This window comes from Amyelois transitella, chromosome 21, assembly GCF_032362555.1.
Source record: "Amyelois transitella isolate CPQ chromosome 21, ilAmyTran1.1, whole genome shotgun sequence".
In the NCBI taxonomy this organism is placed as follows: Eukaryota; Metazoa; Arthropoda; class Insecta; order Lepidoptera; family Pyralidae; genus Amyelois; species Amyelois transitella.
This window is the reverse complement of record NC_083524.1, coordinates 7,890,718-7,903,360: the sequence shown is the minus strand read 5'-3', so window position 1 is coordinate 7,903,360 and position 12,643 is coordinate 7,890,718.

Sequence of the window (12,643 nt, the reverse complement as noted above, 5' to 3'; positions counted from 1 at the left end):
CCACATCTTTACCTCTCTAGAGAGAAGCCCGGGGTATGCCTTTGACCATGGATCCTGGATTGGGTGAGTCAGGTTTATACACTTTCTCCCTGATAATAGAGCTATCAGTGTCAAAAAGACTGAAAGGCCACGTTCAGCTGTAAGGCCAAATGATGGAATTGAGATTCAAACAGTGACAGGTTGCTAGCTTAGCCCCAAAGAAGAATCCGAAGTTGGTAAGCCTTTGTTCTTGATTGAGTTCCATATTTGCAGGGGAGAAGGAGCTGTGTGCGTTGACACATACTATGTTTGTTCTTCGCTGCAAGATCAACATGGAAGCTTCCTCTAGAAGAATATATGCCTATTCCCTTAGTCGCATTTTACAACATCCGTGGAAAAGAGATGCAAATGTAAATCCCATACAAACATATGTACATATGGTCATGCCTATATCCCTTGCGGGGTAGACAGAGCCAACAGTCTTGAAAAGACTGAATGGCCACGTTCAGCTATTTGGCTTGATGCTAGAATTGAGATTAAAATAGGTTGCTAACCCATCGCCTAAAAAAGAATCTCAAATTTGTAAGCCTATCCCTTAATCGCCTTTTACGGCATCCATAGGAAAGAGATGGAGTGGTCCTATTCTAATTTGTATTGGTGCCGGGAACCACACGTTTGTAGATCCCGTATATTTTGATTTTGACAAAAACAGTTTTCGACATATCATATCTCCACGGACATCGACAGCAATCTTCACGTTTGGGGTGTACGCATATTGAAGTCGAAAACTTCAAGGGTGGGGGCTTAAGGCGATAGAAATCTATTTGTTCGAGTTCGTCAAACTAAACTTGGATTGCTTTTTCGGCTCTCCCACGACTTAAGCTGTTCGCAATATCTTTCGTTTTGTAGTTACGAGTATTTTTGGCCGAACGCTCGAATTGGGTATTATTGTGCATACGTAAGTATAGTCACGTCTATATCCCATGCGGGGTAGGCAAAAGCCTTGGAAAGACTGAAAGGCCACGATCAATTCTATAGGTACTATCTACTCGTATGTTCTGGGATTATTATGTTACATTTTGATGCATTTGGTGGCGAATATCAGAGGGGAGTGGTTTAATGATTAATAATCTCACTTAGCCAAAGGATGGTGATAACTAGTGGACCCTGGGCGCAAACCCTCAAACAAATGAGGATACAACTTCACCAGAACGTCCTTGATTTAATCAAATTATCTTTTAATAAAGCTTTTCTTTCTTCTACATACATACATAAAATCACGCCTCTTTCTCGGAGGGGTAGGCAGAGACTATCTCTTTCTAAGATGATAACAAAGACATTACAACCTGACCCCTGTCCTTACAAACTAATGCTATAGAGTGATCGGGTTAGCCACCGATTCTACACGAAAAACCAACGCATTCGAATTGTATATACCAGTAAATTTAGGCCTAGATATAAAAATTAAATACCAGTTACTCGTATTTTAAAACAATAAAACTATACACATAAAAAAAGCATTAGTTCTTTTGCGTCTTAAGTCATTGTGAACAAAAAACATAAGACAATCGCATTTCTTCGTCTCTTAAATAATTACTTTTTTTATTCTATGTGGCCAGTAAGTTACATGTTAATATATCTAAGAATCCCTAAGTAAAATATACATTAAAATCTTAAAACACGTGTAAAAATATTAATTTCTGTTGCGTTCTAAAACATAAACAGGGCGGCGAGAAAAACATTTTTTAGGTCAAGAAATGCAAAGAAACTAAATCTTGGTTAATGATGCAAGGACACGCAACAAAATTTGTCATTCTCGGGTTTGCCCAATTTGTCACCATCACAGCGACATGTAGCGTACAGACACAAATCTGTAACAAAGAAAAATAAGTCTTATTCTTAAAGGGAAGGGTGTAAATTCATTTGGTGCTGAAATAAATTGCTCATCAAAAATAGGCTATTCGTTTACTTGAAGCGTGAAGATAGTATCCGATCGAAATCGTTTCAATGTAAAATAAGCGCAAAGTCTTGAATGAAGATCGTCAATCATTTTGATCGACAAAGATTTCAATAGTATCGCGTCGTGGTTCACAGAATACGATTCATTGTGAAGAGTCATGATAACTTAATTAAAACATTATCTTTCTTATATTTGTTTGCGGTAATTTTTTTTTATAATTTGACACTTTCTTCTCTTAAGAAATAGGAGCTGTGTTTGATATGTTCTTCATTCAAATCTTAATGTTTTAAAACCAAACGTATTATTCTTCGTTTTATACATGACTTGTGCAATTTACTAACATACTTATTTTAATGTTAAAGATATGTTTTTCACAAAAGTAAAATACTATACTTATTGCTGAATTTAATCGATCTAGGTAGTTCATTATCTATGAATTTCACCTTAACGTTTTTCAAAGCTCGAACCAAGACAAAAGTTTTTCCATAAACAAATTACCCAAAACTTGGCTGCGACACTACCGTGCACCCAGATAAGGTCGGTTACGCTAAAGGGTCTGAGGAAATGTTTCTATCCAGGGCAAGTACGTACACAATGGCTTGAAGAAACCGCCTTTCGGTAAATAAGACTGGGTTTCGGGTACCGTGAATAGCTCGCATGTATTTTAGAGACTTATCGAGTTTCGATTATGAGGTCCGGAGTGATGTAACCTTTTATAAATATTGAGGAAAGCTTTTAATAATTTCTATAAGGAATTTTATTTTAATATCTTTTATCCACATCGAAAATAGGGATTCAATATTTTGATTCATAGATAATGGAAGCGATGGAACGGGAAAGCCTTGTCTTTGGATCAAATCGGTAGGTAAAGTTCTGAGAGAAAAACAGGTCAAGACCGACGAGCTTACGTGAAAATATTGATGAATATAGAAAAAGAAGAAAGATGTTGTCACCACCTACCCCGCTGAGGAAGAGGCGTGATCATTTGTATGTAGGATCCATGGAAATTAGAATAATAATTATTTCTCACTGTGAGAATTTAAGTAAATCATCGCAAGTAAGAGTGCGTTGGTTTAGCTATAGACGCGAGATCCAGCAAGAATCCACTAGAGGATAGCGAGCTACTTAAATTAGTCAGCTCTGAAGAAGACCAAAGGGGAAATCAGGGGCGCACGCGCACCTATGTAGGTAGGGTCCCCGGGCGGTGAAAAGGGGCGTAGGGGAGATCACGGTGGCATGACGTCACAACTGTCTGTCTGGGTTTATTTGTGTACATCATTAATGCAAACAAATAAATAAAAATATCAAAATGAAGAGGAAATATAACTGTGTCTTATAATTTTGTAAAAATGCGACGATGCAACCGGGACTAAAGCCATGAGAAAGATTTTAAATAATATTGGGTGTTATTTAGCAGCTGTTTTTGTACACGCTAATCTACTGAATGGATTTTAAAGAAGCTCATTGTATTGTGTAGCTATTTAGCTTGGTAACTATAACACCTGATTTACTAACTAAAAAAACTCGTTCACTCGATGGTATTTCAATAAAACGTAACCTTTTTAGGTCCCAATTCGAATCAACTTAAATCCGAAACGGCAAACAAACATAGAATGAACAATTTCCCTTACTATTGTCAACAAGAAAGTACAATACACTTTCCAGCCATTTTGCGAAGGAACCCTACAAAATTGGTACCTTTTTTTAACAAAGCCGAATTCTAAAGCTGGGATACTCACGGCGCGATGGCGCATAATGAGTCGCACTCGTACGCGACGCGCCGTGTCAGGTCGTGGCTCAACGCGACTTGGGCTGATCCCAATAATAATGAATTTTCATTCATACATTCATCATTCATATCATCAGACGGCCTCTGTGGCGCAGCGGTAAGCACGCTTGTCTGTGACACGGGAGGTCCCGGGTTCGAATCCCGGTCAGGGCGTGATGAGAAAAGAACTTTTCCTGATTGGCCTGGGTCTTGGATGTTTATCTATATAAGTATTTATTATAAAACATAGTATCGTTGAGTTAGTATCTCGTAACACAAGTCTCGAACTTACTTCGAGGCTAACTCAATCAGTGTAATTTGTCCCGTATATATTTATTTATTTATTCATTTGCCGTTAAGAATCGTGTCGCGCTGGTAAGAACAAGTGACGTCTATGGCTCGTGCTCTCACACAATACGATCCGTTGCGACGCGACTCATAAAATGTCGCGCAGTGAGCAGCCAGCTTTACACTCCAAACCAATCCAGTAAAAGGTACTTTTTATAGAAAACATTGTAAAAAGTAAACGAAAGAGGCTTAAGGCTATACCACCGAATTTGTTATAGCTCATTTCAGTATTTTTAGATTCTATTTCTTCAGAACACTTTCTTCCTTTATTTTTTGACAATGAATACAGAATTTAATTTACAGAATTTATGTGAAATTATTTTTTTAAGATGTTTTTGTTTTGTAAGACTAAAAGGTTGGTGTTATAGTCAGTCCAATATCATTGTCAGCTAGGCCAAACCTCCGTGCCGTGTGGTTCCCAGTACCAATAAAAAAAAGATAAGCGATAGGCTTAAGCTTGGGATTCTTCCTTTAGGCGACAGGCTAGCAACCTGTTAGTCTTTTTAAGACTGTCGTCGGCTCTGTCTACCCTGCAAGATGATGTATGATGATGATACCCACGTGATTATATGTATGTATGTACCAAACCTCTGAGTCTACTGATTTAAAACTTTAAATATAGGTTCATGATGTGGTCCAAACGTGCACTAAAAGAGGATTTCTCGAAATGGTTGCGAGAAGGATAATTGAAGAGATTGTTCGTCGCGAATGTCTAAAAGCTTTGTATAAACTTCGGATTCTTCTTTTTAGGTGACAAGCTAAAAATTTATCACTACTATAATTAAAATTCCATCATTAAACTATACAGCTAAACACGTCTTTATTGGTGCTGGGAACCACACGGCCTACCATACTTAGAAACATTAAATAAATTTCAAACCCTCCCCATTCACATCGTATCGTTTTTAATCTACGGCCAGGGTATTCTTAGCGTTGTTTATTTCTCACGATGATCAATCATCGGGGAATGATTAATTACCTATTATCGACGTCTATTCAAACTCCATTAGAGTTTCCAACGGTTTTTTGTTGGCGGTTTCGGCCATTGTGGCCAGAAAATTAATATTAAAATTATCATATTTATGTACATATCGTAGACTAGCTGTGCCCGCGACTTCGTCCGCGTGGAGTAGTTATTTTGGGCATCATTGAAGCGCTCAAGGATGAATAATTTTTTCCAATTTTTTTTTCACATTTTCCATTTTTTCTTTGCTCCTAATAGTTGCAGCGTGATGTTATACAGCCTAAAGCTTTCCTCGATAAAAGGTCTGTTCAACAAAAAGAAAAAAGAATTTTTTAATTCGAACCATTAGTTTCTGAGATAAGCGCGTTCAAACAAACAAACAAACTCTCCAACTCCAACAGTCTTTTCAAGACGACGACCACGTTCAGCTTTTTGGCTTAATGATTGAATTGGGATTTAAATTTTACAGGATGCTAGCCCATCGCCTAAAAGAAGAATCCCATGTTTATAAGCCTATCCCTTAATCGCCTTCTGCGACATCCATGGGAAAGAGATGGAGTGGTCCTATTTTTTTTTATTGATGCCGGGAACCACACGGCACCTTCTCTTTCCAATATTAATTCCATTTCATTTAGAATATTTAACAATGACTGTTATATTAATATTAGAAGTTAATTTATACCTGAAAATACAAGAAAAGTCACTATAGATAAAATTTCGTCATAATTAGTGGTAAAACACAAAAACGTTATGCACTGGGATGTATAGTACGAACACATTGAGCTTTGTTGGAACGTGACACATACTGTGATGTATCACGGCAAGGTCATATCAAAATTCTACGATAAATTCCATTTATCATTTCAAATAATCCGAAAATGTTCTCGAATCTCGAACAAATTAAACATTACCCCTTCGTCTTCCGACGCCTTTCTCTTAACATATTACATTTCAAAACTCTAAGTCCCGGCATTATATTGTCACCTACGTACAATATTGTCACAGACGTAATTATGTTACGAATTGTGCGTCTCTTCCCCGGTAATTACCTCCGCTAACTTACCCGTGTGTAAAATAAAGACAGAACAGATGTATACCATCTATATCTGTTGTCAAATCGATAAGGTGCTAATCACAAACATATAAGCACGTCTATATTCCTTCCGGGGCAGACAGAGCCAACAGTTTTGAAAGGCGGATACAGACGACGGACGGACTCTTTCCAACATTTTAAACAGGAACAAAATCCGTCCACATCTTTCTGAGATTGACGCATATATACATAAAGAAAAAATAGGGGGACTTTATCAATATATCTGAATCAATATGTAGCTATAGTGATGCGGTATTTAAAGAACTGATATTCTTCTGTACTGTCATTAATCTATGACTATAACTTGGGCAAGTTAGGTAGGTAAGTTAATCAATACGCGCGATAAAGGGTTTAGAGCCTCCAGGAGCCGAAGTAATGGAGTTATATCTCAATTTTGCAGTGTGATAAGAATCTGGTGTTGAGCAATAACTTAGTTAGCGAGACGATGAGAAGATTATTTTTTAATTTGAAAGTTAATTTCGTTATAAAAAGAAAAGTATACACTAGCGTCAAAGTCCTCTTTTCCGGACTAACCTCAATAAGATGCAAACATACCAATATAAATAAAATCACACTTTTTGCGGGGTAGGCATAGTCTGAATTTTTCAACTTGCCACAATCTCTGCTTACTTCTGTCGCTACATCCGCATTCATAAGTCTCTTCATGCAACCTCGATGCCTTAACAAGATGGCCGAAAGATAAAATCTTTTTGCATTGTTTTGTGAGCGATTTATATTTTGTATTTCGATTGATTTAGAGGGTTTTTCAGATATCTACTATTGAAACTCCTGTCGTTTGGAGAAGCGGGTATATATTTTTCTATCGTTCAGTTTAGTGATATAGGGGTATTGTTTTTCTGATCTCAATAGAATGCTGTCATACTAAGTAGAATTTTAGGGTTGAATAAATTAATGGTATCGTTGGAAGAATAATACGATACAGTCCTTTTTGGAGATTAAAAAACCTTATACTTTTATCGTTAGGGGTTAAAAACCCACGTCCATAGACACACTTTCTTAGCAAATTTCTTGACGAGAAAAATAAAGAAGACCTCTATCGCGAGGTCTACACCTAAATCTATGTTATTGTTCTCTGATTCACTTGTTGCTGGCTTGCTGTGAGACTGCTTGCAGAGTGAGGAGTGATGCTGAGGATTGGAGTTGATGATGATGGAGAAGGTTACTTCCAAATGACGTTGGGGTCACCACTGGTCGGAGGTTGTATATATTGTTCCAATCCGTGAAATCTTTGCTTGCGCGATTTAGGTTTTTCGCTGTTAATATGACTGATAGCGTCGCGTCATTCTATTTTTTTTTTTGTAACTTTGGCGTATAGATATCGCCACACACTGCATCTTTTTGTACCTCACCGTATGACGGCATTCTTTTCTCGTGGGGGTTAAAAACTCAGCGTCCATAGACAAACTTTCTTAGCCACTCCATTGTCTCCGCCCACTAATGGCTTCTTGCCCGTAAAACTTATATTTGTTCATGATTGTTTTCAGTATTTTGCTCTCATACTTGTAGTGCTATTGTTTGTAAAAAGAGTTTGTGTGTTGTTCAATTCTTCGACTGACCATTTGTAAGAACAGAGCGAAGTTGTACGGAAAATGTTGGAAAGTTGAAGAATAAACAGATTTTAGACTTTCGCATTGCATTATACTTCTTATAGATAATACATACATATGGTCACGTATAGACGTGTCACTCTGTCTACCCCGCAAGGGATATAGATCCCTTGCGGGGTAGACAGTGTGACAGGTTGCTAGCCCATCGCCTAAAAAAGAATCCCAAGTTTGTAAGCCTATCCCTTAGTCGCCTTTTACGACATCCATGGGAAAGAGATGGAGTGGTCCTATTCTTTTTTGTATTGGTGCCGGGAACCACACGGCAATATAATACTTATAGATAATACCTTTATTTTATCTCGTTTCGTGCCGTTTCGCTGCCGTGTGGTTCCCGGCTGCCGTGTGGTACCGGCACCAATACAAAAAAAAATAGGACCTCTTCATCTCGTTCCCATGGATGTCACTATTTGAATCTCAATTCTATCATTAAGCCAAATAGCTGAACGTGTCCATTCAGACTTTTCAAGACTGTTGGCTTTGTCTACCTCGCATGGGATATAGACGTGTCTATATACACATAAGTATGTGTGTATATCATAAACATTTTCCACAAAAGCGACTCGACTCGAGTAACAGCTTACTCGTGAATTTCCCCACGAACAAAGCCTAAGCGAAAACGTGTATCAGATACACAGACAAACAACATTAGAATTTTGAAATCCGAATAGAGTCCAAGAAGCCCAAACTAAACCATTGTTTTCTGACACAGACATAGATCTTGCTAGATACCGCCAGCATATCTATTTTTATAAAAAGCAAGTGTGACTAGATTCTTCGACAGTCTCTGGTTGTTGTGCTGAGAAGTCAATAGGACTCTTACGATGACAATATCGAGAAAAGTTTTATTTGTCACTTTTTATATATAAATTTGATTGAGCTAGTACAATACTAAGCCACACTTCCATACCGAAATTCTAAACATAGATCGTGACTTAAACAGTATGCAGATATAAGGTACACCTCTGCGTGCAACTAATACACTATCGTTTGTAAGTTGTATATGTGAGAACCGAGTCTTCGGAAGACGCAGTCAAGCGGTGTAGACGTGCACACACTTGTGATAATTATTTTTTCGAAATTGAAATTATTGCTAAAAGTCAAAGTGAAACTTATCAATTGCGTATTACATTTGCTTTTCCCACGCCTCGATAATCTGCACTTATTACACTACAAGCCTGGAATCAACAACAGCCGTTCGGGTGAGCAAGATAACTATACATTTGCATGCTCCTACGTCGCCGCAGCGAGCAGCGCCTGCGCATGCGCACTAGAGAGAATAATCACGCGTCGACTGACTGATAAACGGTTAGCATGAGTGTGCATCATTCACCGCGGGGCTTAGGCACAAGCGGAAGCGGAGGAGGATCGCAGCCTGACTTACGCTCGTTGTCACATACTGATACGGACCCATCCCGGGAAGATTTATTCATAACTCAAAGAAAAAGAAAACAACCCGATGAAGACTCAAATTATAGACAAGATTTAAATTCAATCCGAGCTGAGTTTATGTCTTTTTTAAATGAATTCTCGAAGTCGCAGAAGGAAAATGCCTCTCAAATTAGGCAGGATTTACAGGAAATAAAAGAAGAAATTAAGAACCTCCGAGTAACAACAAATATTTTGTCACAAAATTACATTAATTTAAGCGAAGAAGTGTCTACATTAAAAACTGAAAGTTGCGAGACAAATAAAAAAATTGAAATTCTTGAACAAGAATTACTGGTGATGAAAAAAAGTGATTTCTATAATAGTCAAATAGACAACAACGAACAGTCATGTTCTCAATCTACAAAATCGCCAGTCGCTTGTGACCAGGGCCTACTTCTTGAATTACAAGACAGATGCGAACGTTTAAAAAATGTCATACTTGAGGGTATCCCGGAAATAAATAACAAAGATCGCCTAGCAAGACAAAAGCATGACTTGGATATTACAATGAATAAATTAATAACTATTTATAAGGATTGCCCGAATCCCGTGAAACTCATACGTTTGGGAAAATACAAGCCGGAGGGGCATGCGAACGGCCGGCTTATAAAATTATGTTTTACCACTCCCGACCCTGTTCGCATACTACTACGTAATAGGTCCAAGTTGAGCGATAATGTACGCCTATTTTCTGACCAGACACCCAGTCAAAAATTGTATCTTAAACGTCTCAAGAACGAGTTGTCAGATCGTGAAAAAGCTGGCGAGTCAAATTTAATCATTAAATATATTAAAGGGATTCCGAAGATCATCAAGTCTCAGTCAAAAAACTAAGTAAACAAAACATCATCTTACCTGATAAAAGTCACAACATTACGTATACCTATGATAACGTATTTTTGGATGACAAATCTCTTAAATTTTTATATGCAAATCTTAAAAGTATTCGAAAGGCTGGCAGGTTTGAAGAACTACAAACAATACTTAAATCATTGAATGAAACAGTACATATAATAGCTTTAACAGAAACTTGGATCCAAAATGAAATTGAGGCTAATTCATTCTGTCTAGATAATTATACCCATAACTATAATATAAGAATAGGAAAAGAGGGAGGCGGTGTATCGATATATGTACATAACAGCTTAAAACACGAAATAACGACTGAATTATACGAGCACGGAATTAATTATCTATGGATATATGTCAATAGGTTTGCCTTTAATTTTGGTGTAATCTATAAACCAAACAAAAAATATATAAATCAGTTTTTGGATACTTTTGCATTACATTTGGAAAGCAGAAAAAGAGGAATAGTAATAGGCGACTTTAACATAGACTTGCTAGCCAATAAAAAAGATGCTATCGATTATAAGAGAGTACTAAAGGAAGCAGGCTACAAAATTCTCAATTGCATCGATATTAAATACTCTACTCGTGAAGTAAACACTGATAGTATAAAAACGAAATCTATAATTGATCATGTTTCCTCTAGTTTAACTGAAAATCCATACAGGTTAACAATAATTGATACACCTTTGTCTGATCATAAGCAGATAGTGATAGAAATATTTAAAAAGCAACACAACATCAAAGAAAAAATGAATTATCAGGTCATCGACTATAAAGGACTCCAGGATTCGATTAAAGATGCAGACTATTGTAACAAGGATCATTCGTATGATCTTTTAGAAAACCATATAAAACAAAGTATCAACAAGAATAAGATAGAAAAGGTTAAAATATTAAACTTACCCAGAGAAGATTGGATCACAAAAGACGTTATTCAAGAGACAAAGAGAAGGAATTTACTATGGAAGCAACTTAAATCTGATGTAAAGAAGAAGGCAGAGTTTGATAGACTGAGGAATGAAGTAACAAAATTAATACAAATAACAAAAAATGAATACTACTATAATAAGTTTAAAATGTGTATAACTGATTCAAAAAAGACTTGGAATTTGTTAAATTCGCTTGCCTTAAACAAAGTCAAAGATCCTCCTAGTCCACCTACTCTTACAATAAATTCTACCCGCGTAAAAGATGGCACTGAAATCTGCGAATTGTTCAATGACTTTTTTTCTTCTGTAGGTACTCAACTTGCAAATAAAATTCCTCATAGGTTTCATAACAATAATATCAATACTTTAACATATATAAATACAAAACCTAAATTTGAACTGTTTGAATTTGAACCATGCACCGTGAACGAAGTATGTGATATAGTAAAAAACTTAAAAAATGACGCTAGTGCTGGTATTGACGGGATTAACATGAAATCTTTAAAATCAATCATTAACTCTATCGCACAAGATCTAACAGACTGTATCAATAAATGTCTAGCAACTGGCATATTTCCTGACTCTCTCAAAGTAGCGCGTGTTACTCCGGTCTATAAGTCGGGTGAAAGAACTGACCCCAGCAATAATAGACCGATTTCAGTGTTACCTATTCTATCAAAAATATTTGAAACAGCACTATACCGTAGACTTAACAATCATCTGTCAAAATTGAATTTTATAACTTTAAAGCAATATGGTTTCAGAAGTAAATCCTCAACACTATCTGCGGCAATTGACCTGATATCTCAAATCAAAACAAACATTGACCATAAAAAGTTTGGCTTGGTATTTTTATAGATTTTAAAATAGCCTTTGATACCATAAGCCACACACTACTCTTAAACAAATTAGAAAATCTCGGTATCAAAGGTATGACTTATGAAATCTTTCGATCGTATCTAACCGACAGATATCAAATTGTTAAAATAGGGGACTACCAGAGTAAACCACAAAGTATTACTTGTGGAATTCCACAAGGATCTATTTTGGGACCCCTTTTATTCTTAATATATATTAATAATATCACTACAATCGGGCTTACAGGCGATATAACTCTATATGCAGACGACACATGTTTATTTTATTTCGGACTTGATTTTTTGGAGCTAATTCATACAGCACAAACAGACCTCGACAAATTTCACGATTGGTGCCAATGTAATTTATTAACCATAAATACAAAAAAGACTAACTACATGATATTTGCTGCAAAAAATAAAAAAATACCGCATTACCCGTGTCTTACTATAAATAGCGAAGAATTACATCGCTCTAACGAAGAAAAGTATCTAGGACTTCATCTTGATGATAAACTCACATGGATACCTCATATCGAACATCTTAGAGGAAAGCTAGTTTCTTTGCGTGGCGTTTTGCGGAGAGTTGGTTCTTGCATCCCATTTAAGGTTAAGTACATGTTATATAATTCTTTAGTAAGGTCCCACCTCGAATATCTAATTGAAATTTGGGGTAGTGCAAATAAGACAAATATGAATTTGATCCAGAGGTCCCAAAATAAGGTAATAAAAACACTATTTAATTTTAACTATTTAATGAATACTGTAACTCTTTATAAAAAAACCAAAATTTTCAATTTAAATCAACTATATAAATATAAAATGTGCATTCTTGTA